We start from the raw sequence: 21392 nt of genomic DNA on the forward strand, positions 1-21392 counted from the left end.
GCGGTTGCCTGGCGACCACAGAGCTATTCCGCCGCCAGCCTCTCGGCGCCGCCGCCCGCCTCCCATTCAAGCCCCGCAGGTTGGCCTCCCAGCATCGCTGGTCCGAGCGTGCCCGGGTCCTAAAGACCCCCTATTCTTCCTCCACATGAAGGTCCCAGCCCAGCTAGGCGTTCTCGTCGAGCCTCAGAAGAAATCAAACCCAAACATTCGTTTTGTTTTGTTTTTTCCATCAAAACCAAAGCCAAGAGAGTTGTGTCCCGTCTCGCTTAACCCCCCCCCCCATTTTCCCCCCCCCAAGCATGGCAACGTGGCTTTGCCACTGTCAGCAGTTCGCTGAGGGAGTGGGCAGGGAAAGCAGGCTGCACTCCACCCACGAAAGGCTTGGGTTCTTGATCCCAGCAGCAGCCACCAAGCCAGACCAACTGCCACTGGTTCGCACACGTCACACCATCCACACCATCGCACACAGGACTCTTGCTGGGTGGGCATTTGCCGGCAGCTCTGGCTTAGCTCTCAAATGGAGAAACTGAGAGTCCAGGATGTTAAGAGGAAAGAGCTATGTGGGTAGTGCTGGTGGGTCTGACCTGAACCTGTTGCCCATTAACTACCTCATTCTATCTCTTGACTCATGTTGGTGTGATTTTAAGGGGTTGAACTTTTTCCCTTTCCTGCTGGCTATAGAAGGACTTGAGGTATGACCTTCGGTACCCGACATACCCCTCCCCACTCACCACTGTGTCTGCACTCTGGGAGGACTGGATTATGAGGGAAGACTGGATTATGAGTGTGGACAGAGTATGAAGATTATCAAGTAGCTAGTTAGCTAGGTGCCATATCTGCCACGGAGTGCACCTTGTGTGTCAGCTAATGTGGTGGCAGAGAGGTGTTAGAGGACTTGCTTGAGCTCAGTGGGAGCTGAGAGCTTCATGGAGAAGTAGCTCATCAGTGGTCTGCTGCATATTCCAGAGAGAGAGAGAGAGAGAGAGAGAGAGAGAGAGAGAGAGAGAGAGACAGAGACAGAGACAGAGACAGAGACACAGAGAGAGAGAGAGCACCCGTGCATATAGAAGGGATGTTGCATGTAGAGATGAGGAAGATAAAAAGCCACCTCCCTGGGAGATAAACCCGGGGCTAGAGGCCAAGGGCCTTGATTGACCAGGTCACTAGTCATCACAAACACTTGTGCCCTCTTCTCACCTGTCAGAAGCCAGAAACCTCTGTGACTTGAACATGACCCTGGGGTGGAAGTAGGCTCCTCCTGCAACAAACAAGCAGGATCTGGAAGGGTAGAAGATAGGAGCTTTAACACAACAAAGGCTACCTTTGAGGATCACCCTTTCACATTAGTCATTTGTATCTATAGTGAGGCAACCAATAGAAACTCCACCCATCACTTTTGAGATTTTTTAAAAACGAAAACACAAAATCTCCTGCCTTTCATCCTTTTCCTGGATGGCTGTCCACCCATCCAATAAAGACATATTAATATCTTGTAAATACCAGACCCTGCTTTTTGCTTGTGAGGACCACCTTAGATAAAAGGACCTTGACCTTGATAGGCTACTGAGGTGGGTGGTGACACCCCTCTCCTCTCCAGAGGGCAATTAAGATGCCAAGTCCTGGGCCAGAGTCTATCAGGTTCTGCCAGCTGCTCCTGGAAGAGACTTTTCCCACCAAATGATACCATAGATTTCTAGAGGAGCTAGGAGGTAGTTGTTATTGGTGCATTCCTCCTTATCTCTCAGAGTGATCCATTCAGCAGCAAGGCAGGCTCCTATCCTGTAGGGAGCCAATTAGGTCCACTTATAGGCCAGTAATCCTAGGCATGGTGCACACAACTTGTTACTAGGGAGATAATTGACTGAACATTCACTTTGTTGCTGGGGTCAGAAAAGGGGCAGATGCCTTCCCAGCCCAGGTAAGGAGGTGGGTGGGTGTGGGTTAAGGGAGGTTTCAGGGAGTGCTGGGGTGGAAAGAAGAACTGGAGAGAAAGGGAAGACCCTAACTACACATAGAAAAGTTCAATTTGACTGAGGTCAGGGTATAGGTCAGGGGGCTGAGCTGTGGTTTGTGACATAGTTCCCAGGACAGTGGTATTAAGAAGGGAGGTCACAGCTTTTGTTTTAGGAGTAGTGAGACAGGAGGCCTGTGACCAGGTGATTTTCTCTTCAAAGGAGGAAGGAAACAAAGGACATACAAGGTTCTGATGGGGGTGAAGACAGTATCAGCTTTGTTTTTCCCCAGTTGAGGGTGTCAACAGGTGGCAGAGAGGAGGGATTCAGGAGTTAAGAGCAGCTGGGTCAAGTCTTGGCCCTGCTGGTGTTTGGAAGTAGTCACTAAGGTCCTTTGATATGCAGTGACTTTGTGGGTGAATGGAAATGATGTCCTTGATGTTGATTTGTGGGTAAGAGAACTCCCAGGATATATACTACCCTGAGCCAGCTCCAGATCAAGTTGCTGCAGGCTCATGGGGTGCCTCTCACAGTCCCCTACCTCCTTTCTGCTCTACTCTCTGGGCAGCAGGATCCAGGAAGTTCCTGGAGAAACAGGTGTGTTTGTGGCTAGGGAGATGGCTCCATCTGTAATGTGCTTGCCTTGTAAGGAGTTCCTGGGTTCAATCTCCAGAATCTGAAGGGGAAAAAAAACAAAAGAAACGTGTGTGTGTGTGTGTGTGTGTGTGTGTGTGTGTGTGTGTGTGTGTGTGTATTCCCCTGCATGACATCTTCTCTGGTCTCTAAAGACTCAGATGCCGGCTGAACAGCCAAACTGGGGAGTACCTTTGCTCAATTTAAGTTCCCAGAGTGGGAAAAGAGAGGAGTGAGTTTGCCTTATTTCCTCTGTCCCTCTGAATCCCATAGTCCATCCAAGACTGAATGGAACCCACAAGATGTGAAATCAGAGCCTGGCCTTTGAGGTTCTTATAAATGTATATTTGTCAAGGCAGAAGGGAAGAACAAACCTTCTTTCGAAGTTTATTAGTTTGATTTATAATGCTCAAATATTTAGACACATGGCACGTGGGCCTCCTTCATTGCATTTGCTTTGGGCCTCTCAAATGTCAGGGGTAGGCGTGATTCCAGCCTGGGTTGCTGGTTTGTTTAAGGAACAGATGACACAGCACCCTGTGCACAAGCCCGGGCTGTCATTCTCCTCCCCTCCATCTCTATAGTGGCTTCTTGGAGCTTGTTCTTCTCTCCTGTGAACACTTGTAAGAATGGAAATGGAGAAAGTGTTTCCAGGTCTGGTACCGGCAACTGCACAGAGATCTCCCCGGCAGATAGAACATTAGAAAGAGATCAGCAATCACTGCTACTAATGGTGCTGTTCCGCTTTGATGGGCAGGGGAGAGTCTGCACAACAGCATAATAAATCCTGGGAAGGAACCAAGAGATTCAGATTCCAATCTCAACACTGTCACTAGTTAGGATAGCCCCTTTTGCATCTGGAACAATTGATTTCTGCTTTGTCCTCTGACCCCAGGTCTGTGATACTCAGCATCCACTGCCTAAGATCCAAGTGGCAGGAGGTGGTGCTGAAAACCCACACAGCAGGATGCTTTTGATGGACAGTGCAAATCTGGACCAACAAGAGTCCCAGGAAGACTGATGAAGAGAAATAGTGTGGTGAGGCCCATATGAGCATTTGATTTGAGACACTACCAAACAAGGTGGGGAGGTAAGGGTAGGGAAGCTTGCATGTGGTAGTTACTATCTTCATCTCAGTGACCAAATCCCAACAGAACTTCAGGGAGGAAGGTATTTATCTGAATTCATGGTTCAGAGAATTATAGTCCATCATGGTAGACTGGCTAAGAGTGGGCCAGTCAGAGGTGGTAACAAGAGCTTACAGCACTGACTTCTGGAGTGGCGGAAACAAGGAAGTCATGGACTTAGACATGAAATGGAGTTGGGTTATTGTGGGTGGCCATGCAAGGAGACCAATGGGCAGCACTGGAACCCATGAAACACAGCTAATGACTAGCAAAGCCACACCCGAGTGAGCACTGGAGAGGCAAAGCCCAAGAACTATGCGTCCAGAAGACCTTATACTGCTCTTAAGCATAGCTTTGATCATTGCCTTCATGGTCACACATCTCTCATAATCTATGGGATGTATGAAACTCTCCAGGGCTTCTAGCCCCTCACTGGGCAGTATTACTGATACTTACAATAATAATGATGGACTTTTTCTGAGAATTGCTGCAGGAGATTAATGATTCAACCACCACCCTCAGAAAGAATTTAGAGATGTAGATTGTCAGTTAAGTTAGGTTAAGATGTTTTTGTCAATGGCTTTGAGATAGTAAATCTTGGGTAACAATTTAAAGTTTAGAAAGGAACATAGTTGATTGAGGGACTCGTTGAGGTCAAGAAACAAGAACAATGGCAGCCTAGCTGTTGCTGGCTGGCTATCTTTCTTGCTAGGATGGGTTGGTGATGAAAGGTGATAATTAATTTCTTATACACATTTCTGACTTCAGCTTCCTGATATAAAAAACTGTTGAGTTGTTATACACCTTGAGGACTTAAAGTAGAGCTAAATGATTATTTTTTCATATATAAAAGTTTAAATTTGAGATTCTTTTAAGATTTCTTATAAGATTACCTTTTGAGATAAATGAGAAAGTAGTTGGTCCTATTTTTTTAAAAACTGCAAAATGCAGCCTGCCAGCAAAAGGACTGGCTGAGAAAAATACCCTGCTTGCTTACACTCTGTTAATCCATAACAAGTTGCTTGGGTATGAATGTATGGGCTCTTGGAACAACTTTTTTCACCTGTAATATGCAAAATGTTCAATCATGTAAGGGATAAGGAAAACATGCTAATTTTTTCACTTATATTTATTGTAATAATTCATTAAAAAATAGAATGTAACCATATTGTAATTTTTATATTGCTTGAAAGATTTTACTGGGGTTTATGAGATTTTTCTGGAGTATATAGAATGATTTTGCTGAGGATAAAATAGACACAAAAGAAGGAAAACACCAGGAAAGATGTAGAAGGAAAGTTAGAGGGAAGACATCAAGAGAAAGACAGATGAGAAACATCAGGGTAGAAGAATAAAACAGAAAAAGAACAGAGTAGAACAAGTAATGGGAAGAATAATGAAGAACTAAGCTTTGGCTCTCACAAAAGTCCTTGTGTATCTGTTTGTCCAGTAGTTCACCTCCTCTGGATCTCCTCTTTAGTTTTTCTGACCTGCTGAAGGTACACTAGGTGAGATCCTGACATGCTGGAAGTGTGTGTGTGTGTGTGTGTGTGTGTGTGTGTGTGTGTGTTTACCTTTTTTACTGACCCCAGAGAGTTAAGTTTAACTTCCCTTGCTGGCCCCAGAGAATTAAGTTTTACTCACCCAGACAGAAAAGGCAAGTTGAGGGATTAGTTTACTGACTGCGTGGATCCCCCTCAATCCCTGAGCTGCTGAAGGCTGGTCATCACAGCAGCAATAGGTTATTATTCTCAAAGCTTGTTCATAGTGGCCTAGCTCCATAAGCCATCCATGTAGCCAATCTTCCCAGCACCACCAACTGGAGACCAAATCAAATCACATTCAAACCCAAACATGGCTTGTCCAGCACAGTGCTTTAAATTCACAGTCAGATGATCTACACAAGCAGGAAGAAATCCAGAGCCATGCAAGCCAGGCCAGGGGGTTGGGGGGTAGGGATGGCAGTGATTGCTCAGCTCCATTGCCTTCCTTACACAGAGCCAGCAGCTCATTAGTGCTGGCAGGTACAGGCCTGATGAGTTGATTTCATCAGCCAATCCCTAATAATGGGTTTGAGGTGGGTGAGGGGAGAAATTGTTGCCTAATATGATGGATCAACCTAATCATTCTGTCACCAAGAAAATCCAGACATCAGCAGGGGATTCGGAACTGAGTGGAGACCAGATGGTAAGAGATGTGGAGTGTTTGCCCGTATCATGTAGAGCAGGAAGGAGACTGGGGGAAGGGTTCTGTGCATCTTCATCTTCCACCCTGAGTTTTGGGCATGGTGTCCTAGGGGTTCTGGTCCTGCCTGTGGAGATAACTACCCCGCTTTGCCTCTGTACCTGCCTCTTACAAATGGGCTACTTTGGGCAAACCTGTCAGCCTTTATGCCTCAGTTTCTACATCTAAACACTAAGGCTGCCCATCTTCCGTTAATCACAGGGTGTGAGAATTAGAATCAGTGCTTATAAATGTCTGGTGTATCGGTTGGCTGGACACAGGGACACACTAATAGTGTTCTTTATCTTGTCTGCCAGGAAGGCCACCTGAGGAGGGGTGTGGCCTTTTCTCAGTCTAGGTTAATGTCTAACAAGCAAATACTCCCCTAGCTGACAGAGTGGAGAATGTCTCAGCAATCTTCTTTGTCCAGGCCTCAGGTTGGCCTGTTTGGATCTGACACTAGAAAGACAGAACAGTATAGAATGAGGTGCCAAAAGACATGCCAGTTTTGGGGTGTAGAGCATGGTGCTTTTCCTGGCTAAGAATGCAGCAGCAGATAGCCTAGCAAGGGTCAACTGCCATTTCACTGACTCACAGTAAAGTAAGGCGCCTGCCTTTGTTTCTCCTTCACAGAGACCTGAAGTCATAAAAGTGGGATCAAGGGAGCCAGACACACAGGGATGGGCTTGCTTATCATACTGGAGACTACATAAAAACTAAGAAGCACAAAGAGCCATTATTACTTGAGCAAGGGCCATCCAGAGACACCTCCAGCTACTGTTCCAGTTCAGCGCAAAGTCAGCCTTTCTTAAAGATGGTCCTTCTGGAAGGGGCCGGAGAAAGTGAGGAAGAGAAGGAAAGAAAGAAATGGGGAAGCCCCCCCCCTTCTACAGTGCCTGCCCTGTAAGACCTCACTATTCTCCCCCATCCTGACCTCAGTTTCCCTAGACACTTCTGTGGGCATTTCTGCACCCATATACAAACGTACTCATGGCATGGAAGGGCTGGGTTGTCTTTGAAGCCTTTCAAGGGTGAAAAAACAATGCTTGCAGTGCCTCGGTGTGATGGTAAACGCTCCTCACAGCCCCTATGCTCCCCAAGCAGCCACCCCAGCCCCAGAGCCCAACCATGTTAAGCACTCAAGTCTATGAGAGCTCAGTCTGAAAAATTACACTAGGACAAACAACAAACATAAACACACACACAACAAACAAACGAAAACAGGCAGTGGCTACGATTAAAACACATGTTCTTGGGCTGGAAATGTGGCTGAACCATTAAGAGTGTGTGCTGCTCTTGCAGAGTTTTGAATTCCTACCACTGATGGAGGGAGACTTACAACCTTTGGGGACCTGATGCCCTCTTATGACTTCTGTAGGTATCTAACTCTCTTGCACAATCACACACACACACACACACACACACACCTTAAAATAACAAAAGTACAGTTCTTGTCCTCATTTATACGTCCCACTCACAACCAAACATACTCACGTGAATGTATCTATAGACAACTGTGTGACTGGACTTTACAACTCTAGTCAAATGTTACTATTTGCAGATACTAGAATGCATGCATACATTCTCTATTCTACACACACACACACACACACACACACACACACACTAATTGCTGCCCCTGGAGGACCTGTTTTCCCTATCACCCAGGATACCGTGACATATCCGTATGGTCATTCATCTGTCATCTGCCTTCTTGGGATATTTCAAGTTCTGTGAGTTTGGGATGGTGGTGTATTCACTTGTGTTTCTGGAATGTTCTTGGAGTCCAGCACAGGGTTGGAATGTGAAAGCTGCTGTGTAGGTGAACCGATGCATGAATAGTATGTATTATTATCACTTATCTCTATTTTCCTCCATTAAAGAAGGCATGGAGGGCTCTCTGCTCCCCTCTATTCCAGAAACATCCATGTCTTCTCATGAAGTACTAGCCTCATGCCTGAGACACGATGATGAAGGTCAGAATGAACAGATTTGGCTGAAATGGGCACCTGGTTACCACAGCCTCCTTCAACTCTGGAGAAGGGGACATTGCTGTCATTACTTATCCCTTTATTGACCTCAATTACATGGTCTATATGTTTTAGTGTGACTCTACTCACAGTTGAGTTCAATGGCACAGTCAAGGCCAAGAATAGGAAGCTTGTCATCAATGGGAAGGCCATCACTATCTTCCAGAAGTAAGATCCCACAAACATCAGAGGGGGTGATGCTGGTGCCCAGTATGTTGTGGAGACTGGTGTCTTCACCACCTTGGAGAAGGGTAGGGTGAAGAGAGCCAACATCTCTGCCCCTTCTGCTGATGTACCCATGTTTGTGATCCATAAGAAGTATGACAATTCACTTAAGATTCTCAACAATGTTCCCTGTACAACTGCTTAGCCCTCCAGCCAAGGTCATCCATGACAACTTTAGTATTGTAGAATGCCTCATGTCCATAGTCCATGTCATCACTCCCACCGAGAAGACTGTGAATGGCCCCTCTGGGAAGCTATGGCATGATGGGTGCGAGACTGCCCAGAACATCATCCCTGCATCCACTGGTGCTGCCAAGGCTGTGGGCAAGGTCATTCCAGAGCTGAACAGGAAGCTCCCAGGCATGGCCATCTCTGTTCATACCCCAAGTGTGTCCACTGTGGAGAAAGCTGCCAAGTATGGTGACATCAAGGAGCTGAAGCAGGAATTGGAGGTCCCTCTAAAGGGCATCCTGGGCTATACGGAGGAGTAGGTTGTCTCCTGCAACTTTAAATGTGGTGCCCATTCTTTCACCTTTGATGCTGGCATTGTTTTCAATGGCAACTTTGTAAAAACTCATTTCCCAGTATGATAATGAATTGGCTATAGCAACAGGGTGGTGGATCTTGGTAAGAAGTCTTGGACCATCCATCCCAGCAAGAACATGAGAGTGATGAGAGGCCCTCAGCTGCTGAGGAGTCTAAGTTAGGCTTCTTACTGCTGTGAAGATACATCATGACCTCAGCAACCCTTGTAAAGAAAACATCTAACTGGGATGGCTTGCTTATCGTTTCAGAGGTTCAGTCCATCGTGATCATAACGGGAAGCAGGGCAGCACACGGGCAGATGTGGTGCTGGAGCTCCAGGAACCAGGAAGTCAACTGGCTGTTACATGGAGGGAAACTTGAGCAAAAGAGACCTCAAAACCCGCCCCCACAGTGGCACGCTTCCTCCAACAAGGCCACACCTCCGAATAGTGCCATTCTGCTTGGTTCTTCCAAACCACCACAGAGTCATTGTCCCAACTGAGCCCCCAACACTGAGCATCTCCCCTCACAGACCCCCCCAGAAGAAGGGGAGGGGCTTAGGGAGCCTCCAGCCTTTTTACATGGGTAGGGGTGGGGTGGAACAGTAAACTTTATTGATGATGTTTAAGAGAGTAGGGCTGGGGAGATGGGCTGACCCACTGATTCAAGAGTGTTCTGGAAGAGTGTTTACCAATAAGGTGGGTAGAGGGTAAATTGGGCCTTTTGTCTTTTATGCTAGGAATGAAATGGGGTGAGAAGAGAGGTCCAGGGAAACAGTGAGGAGCTTCCTGGACTGTCTATCTTGCTCACCTCTGCTGTGGAATGGAAGCTGGATGCTCCCACCCCTGAATTGACTATAGCAAGCCAGAGGCAGGTGTCTCCCCTCTCCATAACGGGCCTTTATGAGTTCACCTCTTTTCTAAGGGCTGAAAGGGAACTGTGGATCACATTGTCTCCATTTTCAGGAGATCAGGAAGGGGTAAACTGTGACACAGCTATAGAAGGAGAAACTAAGGCTAGAGAATTGCCTCCTGGCCAGTGCTTCTGGCCTCAGCCTGGCATGGAAGCTGCCCATGCCCCTCACTGTACCCTCCAGCTCCCAGTGTGCAGCAGCCTGCATCCCTGGCCGTATTGACTTGTCCCTCTCATGTATTCTTTCCTGGCTTTAAGCTCAGACTCAGGCAAGGGGCTAATGGGTGTTTCTGCTCTGTAGTTACAATTTGGAAAACACAACTGTCTCCCTGTTCCTCCTGGCTTAGGCTGAGGAGCTCTTTGCACCCTGCTTCTGGAACCCTGTGAACTGAACCAGGCTGAGGAAGGAAACACAGGGTGAGTGCACTTATTTCCTGGACCTGACATCATCCCTTGTAGGCCAGTACTTTTGCCTGAGGGAAGGAGACTTGAGGTACTCTCTGGCACAGAAACCCTGACTTGGCCTGAGTCACTGTCTCCATGAGTTTGTGTGGGAACAACTGCTTTGGGCTGAAGTGTGGGGTGAGGCCAGGGTTAGCAGGAAAGATATAGTGGTATGGGAAGGGAGGGATTTCTGAAGACAAAGTGGGGGTTCTCAGTTCCATGGAAAGCTGGATTTAGAGCAACCAAGGGCCCAAAGACAGACAGCCTAACTCAGAAATAAAGAAAACCCCACAATGTGCAAACTCTAGGCTCAGCCTCTGTCTCCACAGAGCCTGTTTCCCAAGGCAGGCAAGAGAGGAAGGGTGCCTGCCCTGGGAACTGAAGGGGCAGGGCTGGCTGTCCTCACAGCTGGGTGAGCAGGCAGCAGAATGTGACCGAGGAGAAGAACTAGCTGCAGGCAGGAAAAATGGCTCGGGATGAGGCTACGTCCTTCCCTGTGGTCCCTCTCTGAAGGAAACATCCTCAGCCATTCCTGTTTGGCATCATGCCTGGAACCCCTAGAGTCCTTTGTCCCCTCATCCCTGGTTTTCCAGACTCTTCTAGAACATTCATTTTCTACTAGCTCTAACTGGGGGACTTCAGTGTGTAGGCAGGTGTGGGAAAAATTTTTAAATGAAGCCAGGTGTCCCTGCCCCAAAAATAACATTCACTTTCCTACCATACATAGTGAGCTGTGTCATATTTTTTAATATATTTGCCTAATGAACACTGCTTTATAAAGCATGCTATAGGCTGGAGAGATGGCTCCATGTTTAAGAGCACATACTGTTTTTTTCCAGGAGACCTGAGTTCAATTCCTAGAGCTCACATCCAGTAGCTCACAACTGTCTGTGGTTTCATCTCCAAAGGAATCTAATGCCTCTGGCCTCTATGTGGGCACCTGTATTCATGCATACATCCTCCAACTCCTCCCCTTACACACATATAATTAAAATTAGAATAAAGTCTTTAAAGGCTTGGGAAAATGACTCAGCAGTTAAAAGGGCTTGTTGCTCTTCCAGAGGATCAGAGTTTGGTTCTGTGTGACTCATAACATATGTAACTATATCTCCAAGGAACTTCAATCCCTCTTCTGGCCTACATGGGCATCTGCAATCATGTGTAGACACACACACACACACACAGAGAGAGAGAGAGAGAGAGAGAGAGAGAGAGAGAGAGAGAGAGAGAGAGAGAGGGAGGGAGGGAGGGAGGGAGGGAGGGAGAGAGAGGGGGAAAGGGAGAGAGGGAGAGAGAGAGACTTGAGAATTTTCTCAGCAACCCCTTTGAGGTGTATCTTGAGAGCCACTTGTAAAGATACATTGTGGCTAATGCTGAGACAATTGAGATTCTTCTTTGAGAACCCTGTACCCGTTCTTTCCCTGGGCACTTTTCTATTTTTTAAATAAATTCCAAAGCTGCTTCTCACTGGCTCTTCCAGAAATTCTTTTCTGCATCAAAGCCAAAGATCCTGCTGTTGACCATACAAACATTATTCCAGTGTCTCTCTCTCTGCTGTGGGAATTTGCTGCAGCTGTGCACAGGTCTGACCTTCCCTTCCTGATGGATATTCCAGGTGTTCCAGCCTCCTCGCTGTGATCTCATCCAGCCTCCCCGCACTTCTCCAGCACAATAGGATGGTCCCTGCAGGGATATAACTAACCACACAGCTGACAGTAGGACCATTGCACTAACTTGTTGACCAAGTTGACTCCTGATTGTCTGTTTAGGAAGGAAATGATGGAACCCCAATGATGTTTTCATTTCTCTGGTTACCAATGAAAATCAAGGTAGTTGTTTTGTTTTTTTGTTTTTTGTTTTGTTTTTTGTTTTTTGGGTTTTTTTGTTTGTTTGTTTGTTTTGTTTTGTTTTACTGTCTGGCTCTATTGTTCTTTAGTTCTTTGGGGCTCACCACCCAGCTCCCAAATAAATCACACAGTCTTACTCATGAAAGCCAAGCCTTAGCTTGGGCTTGTTTCTAGACAGTTTTTCTTAACTAATTATCCCATCTATCTTCTGCCTCTGGGCTTTACCTTTATTTCTGTATGCCTTTTCCCCCCTTACTCCGCGGCTGGCTATGTAGCAGGGTAGCTCGCCCCTAGTGTCTTCTCTCCTCTCATTTTCTTGTTCTGCCTTGATCTCTTCTTCCCAGATTCCTCCTCCTCTTTATTCTCTCTGACTGACAGTCCCACTGTCCTTCCTATTGCCAAGCTATTTGCTCTTCAGCTCTTTATTAGTCTAAACAGGTGTTTTAGACAGGAAAGTAACACAACTTTACAGAGTTAAATGCAGCAAAAAGGAATACAACACATCTTTGCATCATTAAAGCAAATGCTCCACAGCATAAACAAATGTAACACATCTTAAAGTAATATTCCACAAAAGCTCAATATACACTTTATTGTTTTTGTACAAATGTGCAAGTTCCTCAACATCCTTTTCAGAGTTGTTTTTCCTTTCTGCGCTAGTTTAAAATTCCAGCATTTTAACTTATTTTAGTATAAGTGAGGATCATTCTATTCAGTTATATCAATCTGGCTGTGTCTAAAGTAGTCAGCACCACATTATTTTAACTATTAACTTAATAACCTATCAACAACACTACACATTTTGCTAAGCATGATGGCAATTTTGTTTGCTTTCCATAGATGGGAAAACTGAATCTCAGGGTTAAAGTGATTTGTCCACAGTCTGCCTCACCAAGTTCTCAAAGCAGAAAAAAGGTCTTTACACAGGGCCACACCTTCTCTTGTCTGCTCTTACACACACACACACCACATGCATGTAGTTACTGTGTGCTAGGAAATGGCCAAGGAGCCTTGTTCCTCAGCCTTGCCTTTGGGATTGGAAAGGCTATGCCTACTGTGTCTCCAGCAAGGAACACCCACTAGGTACTTGGGAACACGGGTGGATGATCTTATTGTCCCAAGCTCGGGAGAACCAGGTCTCTGAAGGTGCTGATCTGCTTCCAGACGCTTATTTCTCAGCCTGTGTGTGCTCCACACTCGGCTCTAAAAGATCCAGAGCCAGGAATGTTCCCTGGGCAAGCAGAGAAGCTTTCCAGGAGGCTGTTGCTTGTTGCTCTTCCACACTTGTTAATCTTTTCACTCTTATCCCCCCCCACTTTGACTTGTTCCCTCAACTCTATCCTTTTTACATGTGTTCTTTGGTGTGTTGGGCAGGAATGTTTGTTAGGAAACAAAGCAACAACTCAGCCCAGGAATAAGAAGTGAAGACGAAGTATTCTGACAGATTTGGAAGGATCCCCAGGCCAAGCAAGTAGTCAGAGGGTACCAGCTGCTGCTGAGCCATCCTGGAGTCCTGCCCTAAGGAAGAAGTGGTGTCTTCTTCCCTAGAGAGAACCCACCATGCTAACTCCTGAAACCACTGTGCTTGCCCAGCCCAATCCCTGATCCAGCCTGTTCCTGTATGTGTTTGGTGTCATGTGGAGTGACCTTACTCACCACCACCATCTACAGCTGCCATGGGAAGACCTCCTGGGCACCAAGGCCTGTAAGACCACCCTGCAGCCAGGACATCCTCTAGGGTCTCAGGGGGCTTGCAGTGCCTGAACTGTAAAGGCTTCTGACCTTTGAGTTACTAAGAAAGCTTAGTTTGTGGCAGGCTGCTCAGCCTTCAGGACTTGGAAGCACCCAGCACCGCTGCTCTAAAAGCCATCATTAGTGGGATTGTGGAATGGAGGTCTGGAAAGGGTTTTCCAAGAAGCACATGCTGGAGAGAAAAGAAGAGTGGCCTGCAGATGGAAAGCCTGGAATTCAGTCTCTTGAAACTGCTTCCTGGCTTTTGACTTGAAGCCTTCCTTAACCCAGATATGACAACTCCTTCAGTCACTTGACAATTGTGACTGCTGGAGGCTACTACAGGTACGGTGGCAGGAAAGACAGTCTATCCCTTCTCATGGGTCTTACCCTTTATCCTAGCGTGTGTAGTCAGGCAACAGCAATCAAACAAGCCAATGAGCAAAGTCTCTTTACAAGTCCTTCTAGGGACTAACAAGGACAATCAAGAAAACAAAACAGTGGTCACAGGAGAGGAGAAGAGCTTGAGAATTGGTCAGAGATGACTGTCTAGGCTGCCAGTGCCCCAACCTAGCCATGAAGATGGGCAGAAGAGGGTCTGCACACATCCTGCTGGAGAGGGACTCGTGGGATTTGCTGCCTAGAGGAAGGAGTGGAGAGGACTCACACTGTTCAGATGCTGTGATTGTCCTTCAGGATATAGGCTAGTCCTTCCAAGTGAGGTTGGTGATGGAGCCTGGGGTCTAGAGTAGTATACACCCAGGAAAATTCCCTGGGAAGACTTGAGGTAAAGTGGGAGGACCTTTACTACTCAGTTGGAGTTTCTATGTGAGTACAGACAGTTGTCATGGCCAGGAAAGCCTCAGCTTTGTGACTAGTGGCAGCTGGAAATGAGCAGGCTGGTGGAACTCTGCAAGAAAGCAGTCACAGAGAGATGGGGCACAGGTGTGAGTCACCTCTAACATACATTGAGGGGACATCATGCTAGGGACCTGGAAACCTTAGAAGATCGATGTTAACATCATCCACATTTTAAGGCAAGGAAATGTGCTTCAAGCAGGCTAGGCAAGTTCCAAGCTATTAGCTACCAGAAGCCCATTAGGTCCCATGTGTCAGGGCTTGTGATATTTAAAAGAAGTAATGAACATTAGGGACCAGCTACTTAAAAGACCCATTGTCACAAGAACCCCAAGACCTGGGTTTTGTTGTCTTAATGTTAAAGATAGGGAAATTGAGGTTCAGATAGTTGGGGGACACAGTGGGACTGTCACAGCTGACCAGTTTGTAAACTGGGACCCCAGCTTTACCCTGCGTGCATGCCTGCTGCCATGGCCTGCAACCACCTGTATTTTTCCAGAAATTCCACATAGCCATAGAGTCTTTGCTCCATGGAGCCAGTGGCTTGAGAAGTATTGAAAATCCACTTAGTTGGCCAAGCTAACATTTAAGAAATGAAATAGAGGTGAGATGATGTCAGCAAGATGGCAGCCTGGGTGCCCCCACCCTTTGTTTATCCACAAAAACAGTGATTTCATAACAACCACAGATGAAAATAGGTTCCAGAGAGCTCTGGAGTGCAGTTAGGAGGCTGTGAGCCCACAGTGGAGCATGTAACTTGAGACTGGCTGCAAGCAGAGCATGAAAAGCATTCTGGGTGCATTGTCCCAGTCCCAGGTCAGTAAAGCAGCTCAGTGCCAAGAGGCTTCTCCTTGGCCATGACTTTCTCCCATGTTTAAAGAAGAATGTCCTGGGATCCCCTGGGAATCCCTAGCACCCTTGCTATTGTCATGATCACTCACAGCTTTTGCTACTGAAGACTTACGTTAACCCCAAGTTGATAGGGCTGCCCAGAGCCTACCCCACTGTACTCCCTTAGAAGTGAAGCTCTCACTGTCCCTTCTGGACAGGAAGGAATCACATACAGTAGCCTTGTGACACTATAAGCACACTTCTTAGTAAAAACTTAGCAGCCTAGGAGACTGAGATGACATAGTCAAAGGACCAAACATGACCATTAAATACTTCAAACTGAAGGGTTATTTATAGGCTGGAATGAAGGAACAAAATTGGAAAAAATATCCCAGGCAAGAGGTAATCAAGAGAAAGCAGAGTAGCTGTTTGTTAAATGAAATGGGCTTTAGATAAAATGAAGTTTTATATATAATGCCCGGGAGATGTAAGGAATATGGCCATATCTGATCTAAGATCAGAGCATCTAAATGTATAAAGGAAATATGTGTAGAACTGGAGAAGGAAATGGATACCAATATAGTAATAGTTGAAGGCCTTGATAGCCTACCCTCAAAACCAGCTAGAGCATCAGATGGGAAATTGTAAACATTTTTGAGCCTTTATAGATATATATACAGTTTACTGAGCAATGGCAGAAGCATGCATATTCTCACCAGGACAATCAAGAAAACAAAACAGTGGTCACAGGAGAGGAGAAGAGCTGCCCAAGCTGAGTGTGGATGGAGAAACAGCTGTACAGCAACCCCCTCATCTCCCTTTTGAGCTCACTTTTGGCTGTAGTCTCTTGGGTCTCCCCCCCCCCCACTGCACTTATGCTTGTGTTAGCAATCCACTGGATGTGTGTAGAGATTTTATTATCTGGACTTCATCATAGCCACCTTGCCTGAAGGATCTTCCAGTTCTGGCTGAGTTTCTACCCTGGGCCAAAGCTAGAAACTTAAGCTGGGAAAACTAGTCTTTCCCACTTCTTGTCTGACTGAACATATGACCTTGAACCCATAAACTTCAGAAATTCTTCTCTACCCCCCAAGCCAAATCTTCTTCCTCTACCTGTTACAGCCACCAGTTTCCATCGGCCTTTGGACCAAGCCCACCACAGGTACTAGCAAATCTATGATTTCCTTATCCAAGATAGCACATTGCAGGGTGGGCAGTTCAATAAGGCCACAGAGTAATGGTCATCCTGGCACAATAGAAGTTCTTAATAATGGGTCATTTTCCAGGGAGCTGAATGGTTGTTCTTTATATTTGTTTTGTTGACAATTTTTTCTAATAGTATACTTGTTGCCATTAAAAGGGAACTACCCAAGGTCTCACACACTTGGAGGTGGCTCTTGGGTTAGATTATCTTAATTTTTTTCCACTCAACTGTTCTATTGCTCACATCTTTCGAGTTTACCAGGAGGTTGGTGTAGAGTCATGGAAAGAGAGCCCTGAGTTTTGCATAAGTCACCTCAAATTCATAAAAATAAATGGGGGAAAGTGACAGAGGGAGGCTGTCAGGCTGAACACAGAGCTGGGAGAGTCAGTAGGGTCTGGTCTCAGCCCTGCCCCGAAAAGACCTCTTTGAGGCTCCCTGACTTCCTACAATGTCTGACAAAGGATACCCGTCTAACCCCGCATCCTTTACCATCATCTCTTTCCCACCCATGTTCTTAGAGGCCCTGTGACTTTGTGAGGACAAAAATGGCTGAAGTCAGTTTTCACTTCTGCTCAGACATCTGAAGCCAACACCAGCATCATTTCCTTGTTCTTTTCTGAGTGGCTGCTGGAATCCATGAGAGAGAGAGAGAGAGAGAGAGAGAGAGAGAGAGAGAGAGAGAGAGAGAGAGAGAGAGAGAGAGAGAGGGGGGGGGGAGAGAGAGAGAGCCAGAGTCCAATCTCTGTGGCAAACACAGGGTGAGTTTTTCTCAGGCTAAACTAAGACAAAGGCCATAATCTACAGCCAGCAAATTGGAATCTCAGTGAACTCTCCCGCTCTGTCTCTGGGTGGATGAACAGTGTATTCTTCCTAACCTCAGGTTCAAGTGCACAAAAGCTGTCCAAACATTCTCTGTTCAGTTGGTAAAGTGCTTTTTTGCACCATGAATAATCCAAGCCTGGTCCTTAGAACCTACTTTAAAACAAAAGCTGCTGAGTGGTTGTGATTCCTGCCTGAAGAAAGTGGAGACAGGAGGATTCCTGGGGTGCAGTGGCCAGCCTTCTTACCCTGTTTGTCAAGTTTTAAGCCAATGAGTAACCTTGCAAAATCAAAACAAAACACCTGAGGAATACGTTCTGAGATGTCCCTCTGGTTTTCCATACACATGTGCTGCTGCAGCTGAACACTCCAGCTGTTTACTCTGTCCTAAATACTGTGATAGGAACATTCAGACCTGAAGCCAGCGCCCCCCCCCCCAACCTTTGGGGACAAGTAACAGTGCTTAGAACCCAAGCACTTCAATCCTGCTGCAAAGAACATTTGTTAGCTCTTTCCTATAAGGACTTGCAGTGAACACTGTCTTAGCCTGGAACTCCCAGGAAGGAAGCTCCCAGGAAGGAAACATGGGCTGTGGTGTAGAAACTGGCAGGCTGATGTCACACTTCATCAAAGCTCCCAGACCACCGGTTCCCTTCGATGCCTGGATGCACGGGTGATCAGTGACCCATGATAACTGCTGGGCCAGCAGGTCCTTTCAGCAACCCTCTTGGTCCCATTTGCCCCTTGCCTGATGTGGGGAAGGATATGCCCAACCGTGGTGTTAGGATCCTTCCCATCACCTCACTCTCTCTTCTCTGAGTTCCATTGCCAAGTAGCATGGTCATTTGAAGAGCCTTTGAGACCAGAATCACACACTGGCTGCAGCACTATCAAATGTGGGCCATTTATATTTACTGAGCATCAGTTCCATACACTTTAGTCACACCCATTCTGCCATTGAATGGGCATAGCATCCTGTGATCTCACTAATATTAGCATCATTTAAAAAGCAAAGGACTGAGAGGACACCTCCCTAGTTTCCACAGGTGGCCACTGAAAAATACTTCCTAGAGTTAGCCGGGGGGTGTGTTAACCCTGCCGTACCATCTGAGGGAAAGCACCAGCCACGTGGTGAAACCAAAACCCATGAGAAAACTTTGGGGCGGTGGAGGGACATCATGACCAGCATGGCTGAAGGCTGGGTGTCCAGGGAACTTACTCAGAAGCATCTCTGGGTCTGAGGAGCCAGAAGTCCCCAGTAGACTTGGCTGGAGGGTGGCGCTCACATTGAGCTGCTTCTCGGGGGCAGCTGATGGAGGCCTGACCACAACAGGGGGGAAACACACACCTCTGTGTGCTGCTGGCAGGAAGCTGTGAGCGACCAAAGATTACTGAGATGAGAAGAATCCCTCTGGGGATGGGATTGATTTTTCTTAACTGGGTCCAGAGATTTCTGGTTACTGCTAGAAGTTTCCTCACTCAGAAGCACCCTGGGATCTGAAGAGCCATGATGAGAAGCTGTTGAAGCCCTGAAAGGTACGTCTGTCAGCTGCGTTCTGAGCAGTTCATTTCTCTATGTGGTGTGAACAGTGCTCTGAGGCCTCCAGGATGAACGAGTGGGCAGGGTCGCTGCTGTGGGTGTTATACATGGAATCCGCGTGCTCTATGCTATGGCTATGGATAAGTTCATCCATTCAGAGTAGATCATGTGTCTGAGGCGCCAAGACGGAAAGGGTAGTGAAAGTCCCACAGAGGGCCCGAGCTGTGGGAGGAGGTGGGTGTGACCTCCTCCCACATGCAGACCAGGTGTGGGGGTAGAGGCAAGTTCCCCAGCCTCCTAGAACGGAAGGCAGCTGGAACTGCTACACAGAGTCCAGTGAAGCTGGCAGTAGCATGTGCACCATCTGGCTCAAGGTCAATGTCGCTTGTTGCTGTCTCTTTATTTTTGAATGACATCGTCCAGCTTTTCAGATATTCAGAGGGCAATATGACAGAACTGATTTTATAATGATCTTTTTGGCCAAGATAATGTTTTGTTAGTAAAGGCAAACTGAGGAAAGAGTAAGTAGTTGATAGCATGCTTTGAGAGGATATTTTTGTTTTGTTTGGCTTTTGGTTTTTCAAGCAGGTTTCTCTGCATAGCCCCGCCTGTCCTGGAACTCACTTTGTAGGCCATGCTGGCTTTGAACTCAGAGATCTGCCTACCTCTGCCTCCAGAGTGGTGGGATTAAAAGCCTGTGCCACCACGCCAGGCTTTCTTGAAAGAATTTGTTTTTAGTGGTCTTGGGCTATGGAAATAGCTCCATCAGTAAAGTGCTTGTTTGAAAGCATAAGGACAGCTTGACCCTTGGCATACATGCGCAAACTCGGGCATGTCGTCACGAGTTTGTAATTTCAGTCCTGGGAAGGTGGAGACAGGCTCATTGGCCAGCTAGTTTCTCCTACTTCATGACCTTTACTTCAGTGAGGATCCTGTCTAAACAAACTACAAACAAAGGTGGTTATCTCCTGAGGAACAATACCCATACATGTGCACACACAATTTTAAAGCCTTTCTAAGCTTCTCTATTCACTTTGTAATTGGTCATTTCGTACTCACTGGCCCACTCCAACAAAGAACCTGTGTTACCATGAGCTGGAACTGTCCGGGAATTCTCTTGACATGTCTGCAGGAGGGAGGGCTGGTTCCCCCGACCCTGAGGGGGACAAGGCCCAGAGTAGGGGAGGCAGAAACAGTAGCTGTATAGGATGACTTTGCAGACCGCAGCTTAGCCAAGTTACCCAGATTCGCTGCACCAGAGATTAGTCGTGTTGTTGCTGTGAATTCCTGTCACCATGCACTTCCTTCCCCAAACCTGCAACATAGCCCAGTCGTAGAAAAGACTATAGAGGTGTAAACCAAGGGCATTCATTCTCCACTGTATTAATCAAGACTGACAGGGTCACAAAAACATAGGCAGCAAAGTTACAGATCCGAATCCGGTGCCACTGTACCAGTGTTAGTGTCTTGGTTCTGGTGACCATCATTTTTTCCATAATCCTTGAATATTTTTCAAACTAAAAAGTTCAAAACTAAATTAAAAGAGCCGTGCTCATCTTGCCTCAGAGCAGAAGTGGTCACATGACGAATACTCTTGGGGAAACTTGTCTTTGAACTTTCTGGAACACAGGAGGGAGGCCTCTGCCACTCTCTCTGATCCTCCATCTATTTCAGGACCACGTTGTGTTTCCTGCTCCTTGTTGCATTTTTCATCTGTCTGTTATTTTTGGTTGGATTTACATTTTTGAGCCCTCCCTGTTGTCAGGGGCTGTGGGGTTGCGCTCAGCTTCCCAAGCCCAACTGTAGACCTGCACGGGAAGCCTGTCAGCCAAACAGAGGCACCCCAGTCATTGTTTGGGCTCCACTATCCCTCAGGAGTCCATGACTGGCCCCTCAACTGTGGTTTGTGTTTGAAAACATTTCGCTCTGAGTGAACTATGGTCTGTGGGATGGAGCATGGGAACCAGAGGCTGCCACCAGCATCAGGGGCCTGCTGCTAAGGTTCAGGTGTGTGGAGTGGAGCTGTAGGACAGGGCAGCCCAGCTTTTCCTCAAAAGTGATGCCTCTGCCAGATTAGCAATGCCCCCAGAATCTGGGGAGGAAGAAAAAAGGCTGATAACGCTTCAGGAAGATGATGCTTAGATGTGAATCACAGCACAAGATGAAAATCAAAACAGAGAGCAGTGGTTACAACCTAGCTTCAGGATGTTTCCCACCAGCATGGTTTATGTTATGCTATGTTGTGCTGTGCTGTGCTATGTTATCCAGGAGTCCCCTCCTACCTTCTCATGGAGAACCTCCTTCCCTTCCCTCCCCTCCCCTCTCATTCCCTTCCCTTCCTTTCCCTTCCCTTCCCTTCTCTCCTCTCCCCTGTTCTTTCTCTGACTTGGGATTGAACCTAAGATCTCAGGCTTGCTAGAGAAGTGTGCCCCTGAGCTAAGTGTTTTCATTTCACTCTTTCATTCTGAGACAGAGTCTAACTGGGTGTCCA

At 46.9% G+C, this 21392-nt stretch overlaps 1 protein-coding gene and 1 pseudogene across 1 annotated transcript in view; both read left to right on the forward strand.

The window, feature by feature from the left end:
* Positions 1-7902: 7902 nt before the first annotated feature.
* LOC127230051 (glyceraldehyde-3-phosphate dehydrogenase-like) lies at positions 7903-8780 on the forward strand (annotated as a pseudogene).
* Positions 8781-18465: 9685 nt separating this feature from the next.
* Positions 18466-21392, forward strand: part of Blk (BLK proto-oncogene, Src family tyrosine kinase) — a 44064-nt gene continuing 41137 nt past the window's right edge. The window contains exon 1 of the mRNA XM_051195514.1: positions 18466-18897. The gene's annotated coding sequence lies outside the window, so the exon portion shown is untranslated. The remainder of the gene's footprint in view (positions 18898-21392) is intronic.

The sequence above is a fragment of the Phodopus roborovskii genome, unplaced genomic scaffold, assembly GCF_943737965.1.
Source record: "Phodopus roborovskii unplaced genomic scaffold, PHOROB, whole genome shotgun sequence".
NCBI classification, from domain to species: domain Eukaryota; kingdom Metazoa; phylum Chordata; class Mammalia; order Rodentia; family Cricetidae; genus Phodopus; species Phodopus roborovskii.